Here is an 8625-nt window from a genome sequence, read left to right on the forward strand (position 1 = left end):
ATTGTCTGTGCTTGGTTGCAACACTCACTACCTAGTTCCAAACTGCCTCTTGAAGCAACGTCAGTAACAGAAATGTTCATCGGGAGCTTCATGAAATGGGTTTCCATGGCAAGCATCCACACACAAGCCTAAGATCACCATGCGCAATGTCAAGTGTCTGCTGGAGTGGTGTAAAGCATGCCGCCAATGGACTCCGGAGCAGGGGAAAAGCGTTGAATCTTGCTTCCAATGGATAAATCTGAGTTTGGCGGATGCCAGGAGAAAACGCTGCCTGCCCGAATGCATAGTGCCAACTGTAAAGTTTGGTGGAGGAGGAATAATGGACTGGAGCTGTTTTTCATGGTTTGCACTACGCCCCTTATTTCCAGTGAATGGAAATCGTAACGCTATAGCATACAATGACATTCTAGATTATTCTGTGCTTCCAACTTTGTGGCAACAGTTTGGGGAAGGCCCTTTCCTGTTTCAGCATAACAATGACCCCATGCATACAGAAATGGTTTGTTGAGATCGTTGTGGAAGAACTTGACTGGCCTGCACAGAGCCCTAACCTCAACCCTATCGAACACCTTTGGGATGAATTGGAACGCAGACTGAGAGCCAGGCCTAATCGCCCAAGATCAGTACCCAACCTCACTAATGCTCTTGTGGCTGAATTGAAGTCCCTGCAGCAATGTTCCAACATCTAGTGGAAAGCCTTCCCAGAAGAGTGGAGGCTGTTATAGCAGCAAAGGGGGGAGAAACTCCATATTAATGCTCATGATTTCTGAATGAGATGTTCAACAAGCAGGTGTCCACATACTTTTGGTCATGTTGTGTATCTTATAAAGAATCTAGATCATGTTGTTTGGGGGCAATTCACAATGTCCACTTACTTTTGGACATGTAGAGTATTTTATAATTTACCATTTTATATTGTAATATTATAATATGTGGCTCAGTTGGTAGAGCATGGCGCTTGCAACGCCAGGGTTGTGGGTTCATTCCCCACGGGGGGACCAGGATGAATATGTATGAACTTTCCAATTTGTAAGTCGCTTTGGATAAGAGCGTCTGCTAAATGACTTAAATGTAAATGTAAATAATATATACTGTAGATAGGTGGGAATGTGGGAATGGGTCATGTCCTCATTGAATGTCATTTGTCTCACGGTTTTGATATCTGTTCATCATGATCCATTACACCATTACAACAAACGTAATACCAATATAGAAATATACTTTTGTTTCTTCAAAACATGGATATGTCATGTGAAAGAATATAAGTATTATTGTTTTAATTACCCACAATCCTCTAAAATCAGAGTCACGTGCCAAGATATGAAATTAAAGATGATTAAAACCAAAGACTTCAAATGTCTCTCTCTTTGGTTATCCACATGAAAGATACTTACATTTTGAGCAACATATTTAGATCGATTTATTCTAAAATAGTTTTGGGTAAAATGAAATTAACAAATAATTTAAACAATTTGCATACATTAAAAAAATATATATTTTGGGGGTATCTTGACACTTTATTGAGACAATTATGAAATGACAAAGAGATAGGTGGGAGAAACAGGCTGGGTTGGAGGGTTGGAGCGGGGAATTTAACCACGGTCTTCGGTGGGGAGAGGGGTAACGTGTCTAATCCGGGTGCGTTATCACTAGACCAAGGGCTCTGCACGACCTGCGTTCATTTTTATTAAGTATATGTTGGTTGTTGTTTTTTTTGTTGTCAATTTCAATTCACCCCTGAATAATTTCTAACAGTGTAGTTAACTGGGTAAAATTCCACAGAAATGTGCCATTTTACTGCCTAAATACTATCTTAATCTGTCTAAATAAAGCATTGAAAAAATTAAGGTGAAATTCCACAAAAAATATTCTCCATTGACCCTTATCATGAATCAATATTTAGGCAATAAACCATTTGCATTTCTAAACCATTGATTGTATGGGAAACACAGTTTTTGTGTTTTGGTGCTGCCATTTATTTGTACTGAAACCCTCAAAAAGTGTTTCATGACACTCTCTTAAAGACACCAATATTAAGGTTGAAAAACCACGTTTGGGTGTTTCAGTTTTAAAACATTTAACTTCAGTTTTAAAACACATTCTGTGCATTTAAACACTTACATTGGGTTTACGTTTAAACACTATCCAAACATCAGATCTCAGCTTAGGTGCACTACTTCATGGTTTCATTACACAATCATGGTGTTTTGAGACTTTCTATTTTGACATTATCATCTATTCATGATTTGTCTTTGTTTTTCAAAATTGCATGTCTTTTTTCTGCTTTAAAGTGCTTTGAGATTCTTTATGTAATGAAAAGTGCTATAAAAGTTGAATACATTTTTATTATTATTAGTGTAAAAAATAACTCAATAGGAAAATAAAAACAGGTATGATTGCAACATTTCCTGAAGGTCATTAGTGAAGTGATTCATGTTTGTAGATGCTGGAAATGACTAAGGTGCAGGTTCCTGTTATTTTCACATGCCTCCAAAAGATCTGTCAACTATTAACAACAAATAATAATAAGCAGCAAAAACTGTTTATCCAAAACACAGTGCATCATCTGGCTTGGCTGTTGTGAAAGAAGCAGACTGTGTGTTGGAGCATAGCGGATAACAGTGACGGACACAGGATTCTCATATGAGTTAGTGACACAGGCAGGGACAGTTGGGCAACAGAGACAGGGACCATGTCTGTGTCCCAAATGGCACTGTATTCCCTATATAGTGCACTACTTTTTACTACACTGCACTACTATGAGGCCAAAAGTAGTGCACTCTATAGGGAATAGGGTGTCATTTGGGATGAAGACCATCAGAGGAGGTCAGCAGTAGTCCTATTACAACTTCAGTCATATGCAGTGCAGTGGCCTCGGAGTTTGGTCTTCAAACCACTTCAGTATAACTATCTATATTTGGTTGTACTTTGGACTGTTATGGACTGTACCACTGACCACTGTTACAGTATTCATTAGAATATTGAAATCAGATTCAGCTGAAATAAAAGGACCACCACACCGAAGGTCATGCAAATCATCACCCAAAATATATATCAACGGGGCCTAACAAACTGGGATGCAAATTAAAAACAGTGACATTATTCAGGACTGCTTCCATAACTCTTGGGAGTTGTATGAAACAACATAGATAGAACAACAGTAGCACATTCATCCACATAGTTTACACATGTCAACACATACTGTATGTGGTTTTCACCTTAATTAAAACCATAAGAGAAAGTCTACATTGATAGACGTGTAGTCTCCGTATTGTTCCCTGACAGTTGGGAGGATGGGATTCACTGTTGAGAGGATGGGAGAAGACCAGTGAATCACTCAACATGGGCTGATAAGGAAATAATCCCTAAAACTGGAATGACAATACAACTGACAAATCACAGACATTCTGATTGAGATATATTCAACCAACAATATCATGTAATGGATCAACACCTGGTGTAGAAGTGGGACTGAGTATAAAAGGGCCAAGCCAGGATATGACAGTTAGTATGGGATCTGGACCCATCCGGTGTAGGTAAGTTTGGTATCTACAGTTTTAATGGAAGTGTGATGAGTCCAAAGGTTCTGAGATGAACTCTGAGTACAGGTGGTGACCCAAACTTCGCTTGGCTGCCATTTCAGTCTTCAGTGACCTCTTCCCCCCAACCCTCCTCCCGCTAACTTTTATGATGGGTTTGGGGCAGAAAGCGGAACGTTTGGAAACTCAGACTGAAAAGGGCAAGGGCTGCATGTCGTGTGCGTGAGATCCAGGAACCAGAGACCATGTCCCGTTCCACAGACTAACCTGGACCTTACCCTCCTCACACTGCACTCCCTGACCGCTCTCTGCTCATCTCTCCCTCCTGAAGACGGCTTTAGTCTCTTGTAATTTGTTCACTACCTCTCTCTTTTGCAATATTATTCTATACACACTCAGCACTGGTCTTTCATTGTATGTTCAAATGACTTTCTGCATTAGACACTGTTACAAAATTCACACAGAATTTTTTGTAAAAAAATCTTTGTGTTTTACGAGTACGTTGACCGTGTTTTACCTATGACCAACTATTCTTACCCATGCCCCTTGTATAAGGAAATGTGGAGATAGGTGTTGTCTTACCTTGGCATGGGACAGATCGAAGGGGCAATCATCCACACCTACATAACAAAGAGTCTGTTTCAGTTGCATAAGGTGTGTTTCGTCTGCTTTGGCACAGTATGATAGGATCTATATCTGTCACATAAAAAGATCACTGCAGCTTATCGCATGATTAACAAAAATATGACCTACATTTACCTAATTTAAACTAGAATGATCCCTTTGAGATAAAAAAAAAATCACCTTTTCAAGATAGTAAGAGGAGTTGTGGCTTTATAACACAATTATCATACAATTCATGCCTCCATTACACCAGTTTTCCTGATGTTGGGACCTGATAAAACCAAAAATGTCATTAATCAATCAATAACTGGGACAATCTCATGCTAATGATAAATCAATCAGTTATTTGATTGATTAGAGAGGCAGAAGGGCTTTAAATGCATAACATTTGGTTTCCATTGGAAACATTAGCAGCTTTGATCTCTGACTGGGATTTCATCACTGTCCCTGTAAATCACAGGGAGAGTTCAGCCAGTGATGTGGCTGATACCAACACACACCAGCGTAGTCTACTACTTATTGACTTCCTGATGAAGTGATACAGTAGGACACCGAAGAGGAAAGTGATGAAAAATGCTACTGTTATCTAGGCAGGCCCTCCTCCCTATTGTTAAACATGACCTGTGGATGATCCTGGCCTGACTGAGGCCCTGACTGTCTGTCAGCTAGGGACAATGTTAGCTCTGTCAACACCCACTGGAGAGGGTGTGCGATTCTTTTGGATTTTCTTGAATCAGGCCCAAGACATGAAAGTCTCTATGCCATGTTTGCTCTTATGGAGCGCAAGAGGTGTTTGTGGTCAGGTATTGCTTATTTTCCTCCTTTTTTTCTCTTTGTTATATCCAGTCAGATCAAGGAGGTTTTGAGATCACACCGTCATTCATCAGAGAGCTGCTGTCATGGGTTACCCCAGTACTGCTGCTCATTCCATGCACCAGTTCCGGAGGTCTACGTCACCGGCCTCTAGGCGTCACTGAACAGACTCATTACGCACACCTGATTCCAATTCCCCTGATTAGTAATTGTATATATGTGCCCTCTTTTAACCATTGTCTTGTCGGTTATTGTTCCCATGTCCATTGGTCTGTGAGTACCTGTGCTTTGTTCTTTTGTGCTGCGTGTATTGTGCACTTGTTATTACGGGTCTCGTCCCGTGTAGTGTATTGCAGGTCTCATCCCATGTATTTATTAGAGGTTTAACCTCCCTCTTGTTTGGGTTACATCCCTGTGTTTCTGTATACATGTTTGTTTTGGGCTTTGTCCCCGTGCCTTTTCATGGCATGTTGTATATTTTGGGTGTAGTTTTAAAAAGCCCTATTACGAATTCCTGCGCCTGTCTCCAATCTTTTATACAACGTGACAGCTGCAGGGAAAACTGTTTCTCTTTGTTACATCCAGTCAGAGCAAGGATGTTTTGAGGTCACACCGTCATTCATCAGAGAGATGCAGGGAAAACGGTTTCTCTTTTCTTCTATTACTCACTCACCACTCTTTCTGCCCCTCTAACTGACTTCTTATCCCTCTCTCTCTCCCTCTAACTGACTTTTTATCCCTCTCTCTCTCCCTCTAACTGACTTCTTATCCCTCTCTCTCTCCCTCTAACTGACTTCTTATCCCTCTCTCTCTCCCTCTAACTGACTTTTTATCCCTCTCTTTCTGCCCCTCTAACTGACTTTTTATCCCTCTCTTTCTGCCCCTCTAACTGACTTCTTATCCCTCTCTCTCTCCCTCTAACTGACTTCTTATCCCTCTCTCTCTCCCTCTAACTGACTTCTTATCCCTCTCTCTCTCTGACTTCTTATCCCTCTCTCTCTCTCTCTGACTTCTTATCTCTCTCTCTCTCTGACTTCTTATCCCTCTCTCTCTCTCCCTCTAACTGACTTCTTATCCCTCTCTCTCTCTGACTTCTTATCCCTCTCTCTCTCTGACTTCTTATCCCTCTCTCTCTCTGACTTCTTATCCCTCTCTCTCTCTGACTTCTTATACCTCTCTCTGACTTCTTATCCCTCTCTCTCTCCCTCTAACTGACTTATTATCCCTCTCTCTCTCTCTGACTTCTTATCCCTCTCTCTCTCCCTCTAACTGACTTCTTATCCCTCTCTCTCTGACTTCTTATCCCTCTCTCTCTCCCTCTAACTGACTTCTTATCCCTCTCTCTCTCCCTCTAACTGACTTCTTATCCCTCTCTCTCTCTGACTTCTTATCCCTCTCTCTCTCCCTCTAACTGACTTCTTATCCCTCTCCCTCTCTGACTTCTTATCCCTCTCTCTCTCCCTCTAACTGACTTCTTATCCCTCTCTCTCTCTGACTTCTTATCCCTCTCTCTGACTTCTTATCCCTCTCTCTCTCTCTGACTTCTTATCCCTCTCTCTCTCCCTCTAACTGACTTCTTATCCCTCCCTCTAACTGACTTCTTATCCCTCTCTCTCTCTGACTTCTTATCCCTCTCTCTCTCTCTGACTTCTTATCCCGCTCTCTCTCTCTGACTTCTTATCCCGCTCTCTCTCTCTGACTTCTTATCCCTCTCTCTCTCTCTCTGACTTCTTATCCCTCTCTCTCTCTCTCTGACTTCTTATCCCTCTCTCTCTCTCTCTGACTTCTTATCCCTCTCTCTCTCTCTCTGACTTCTTATCCCTCTCTCTCTCTCTCTGACTTCTTATCCCTCTCTCTCTCTCCCTGACTTCTTATCCCTCTCTCTCTCCCTGACTTCTTATCCCTCTCTCTCTCCCTGACTTCTTATCCCTCTCTCTCTCCCTGACTTCTTATCCCTCTCTCTCTGACTTCTTATCCCTCTCTCTCTGACTTCTTATCCCTCTCTCTCTCTCTCTGACTTCTTATCCCTCTCTCTCTCTCTCTGACTTCTTATCCCTCTCTCTCTCTCCCTGACTTCTTATCCCTCTCTCTCTCTCCCTGACTTCTTATCCCTCTCTCTCTCTCTGACTTCTTATCCCTCTCTCTCTCCCTGACTTCTTATCCCTCTCTCTCTGACTTCTTATCCCTCTCTCTCTGACTTCTTATCCCTCTCCCTCTAACTGACTTCTTATCCCTCTCTCTCTCTGACTTCTTATCCCTCTCTCTCTCCCGCTAACTGACTTCTTATCCCTCTCTCTCTCTCTGACTTCTTATCCCTCTCTCTCTCCCTCTAACTGACTTCTTATCCCTCTCTCTCTCTCTGACTTCTTATCCCTCTCTCTCTCTCTGACTTCTTATCCCTCTCTCTCTCTCTGACTTCTTATCCCTCTCTCTCTGACTTCTTATCCCTCTCTCTCTGACTTCTTATCCCTCTCCCTCTAACTGACTTCTTATCCCTCTCTCTCTCTGACTTCTTATCCCTCTCTCTCTCCCGCTAACTGACTTCTTATCCCTCTCTCTCTCCCTCTAACTGACTTCTTATCCCTCTCTCTCTGACTTCTTATCCCTCTCTCTCTGACTTCTTATCCCTCTCTCTCTCCCTCTAACTGACTTCTTATCCCTCTCTCTCCCTCTAACTGACTTCTTATCCCTCTCTCTCCCTCTAACTGACTTCTTATCCCTCTCTCTCTCCCTCTAACTGACTTCTTATCCCTCTCTCTCTCTGACTTCTTATCCCTCTCTCTCTCTCTGACTTCTTATCCCTCTCTCTCTCTCTGACTTCTTATCCCTCTCTCTCTCTCCCTCTAACTGACTTCTTATCCCTCTCTCTCTCTGACTTCTTATCCCTCTTTCTCATCCCTCTCATTTTTCTCTCTGAGTATATATTTCTTACTGTGTAGACTAGAGTCATCTTCAATCATATGACTGGCAACCAAGACCAGAACATGAGTTAGATGTGTGCAGTAACGTTAGCATGCCCATCGGGGCAGTGTGACCCCTTGCATCATTCGGTACACCCCCTCTTCCCTTCCCGACAGTCAGGAGCAGGTTGCTCCCGGCACCAGCTAAGACAGGCAGGCTGCACACTACAGTACAACACACCACCACACCAAGGCACTGATTCATCCTGCTGTCAGACTGGGCCTTGGGGCTGGCTGGGGCAGCCCTGCTCAAACTTGGCCCCTCATACTGAATCTCAGGGGGGCTGGTGTTATTGTATAGGGCCGGGGCTACACAGCATAATCAATTCCTCAGTTTGAATGGTATCCTTAATACTTTCTAAAGGAGTTAGCATCAGCACAGTAAATAACGGTCCAATATACAAAACAGATTTGAGTAGATGATAACATCTTAAATTCACCATGCACAGTGAGGGGGAGTTTTTTGAGGAACACTTCTGTCTGTCTGTGTGTAACATACATGGTACACTCAGTAGAAGCTACAGGGCCTACAGCACCTTCCCCTTCCCTGCTGTTGCATCCATCTTCTCTAGCCTCCAGCTGCAATCAACCTGCTGCTGTTTCTCTGGAAAGCAGGCCGGTCTGCCGGTGGTCAATATTGATTCAGGGATTGAAGCAACAGCCACTTTGTCAGAGTATAGGGAGCCGGA

The sequence above is a fragment of the Salvelinus alpinus genome, chromosome 21, assembly GCF_045679555.1.
Source record: "Salvelinus alpinus chromosome 21, SLU_Salpinus.1, whole genome shotgun sequence".
Classification (NCBI taxonomy): domain Eukaryota; kingdom Metazoa; phylum Chordata; class Actinopteri; order Salmoniformes; family Salmonidae; genus Salvelinus; species Salvelinus alpinus.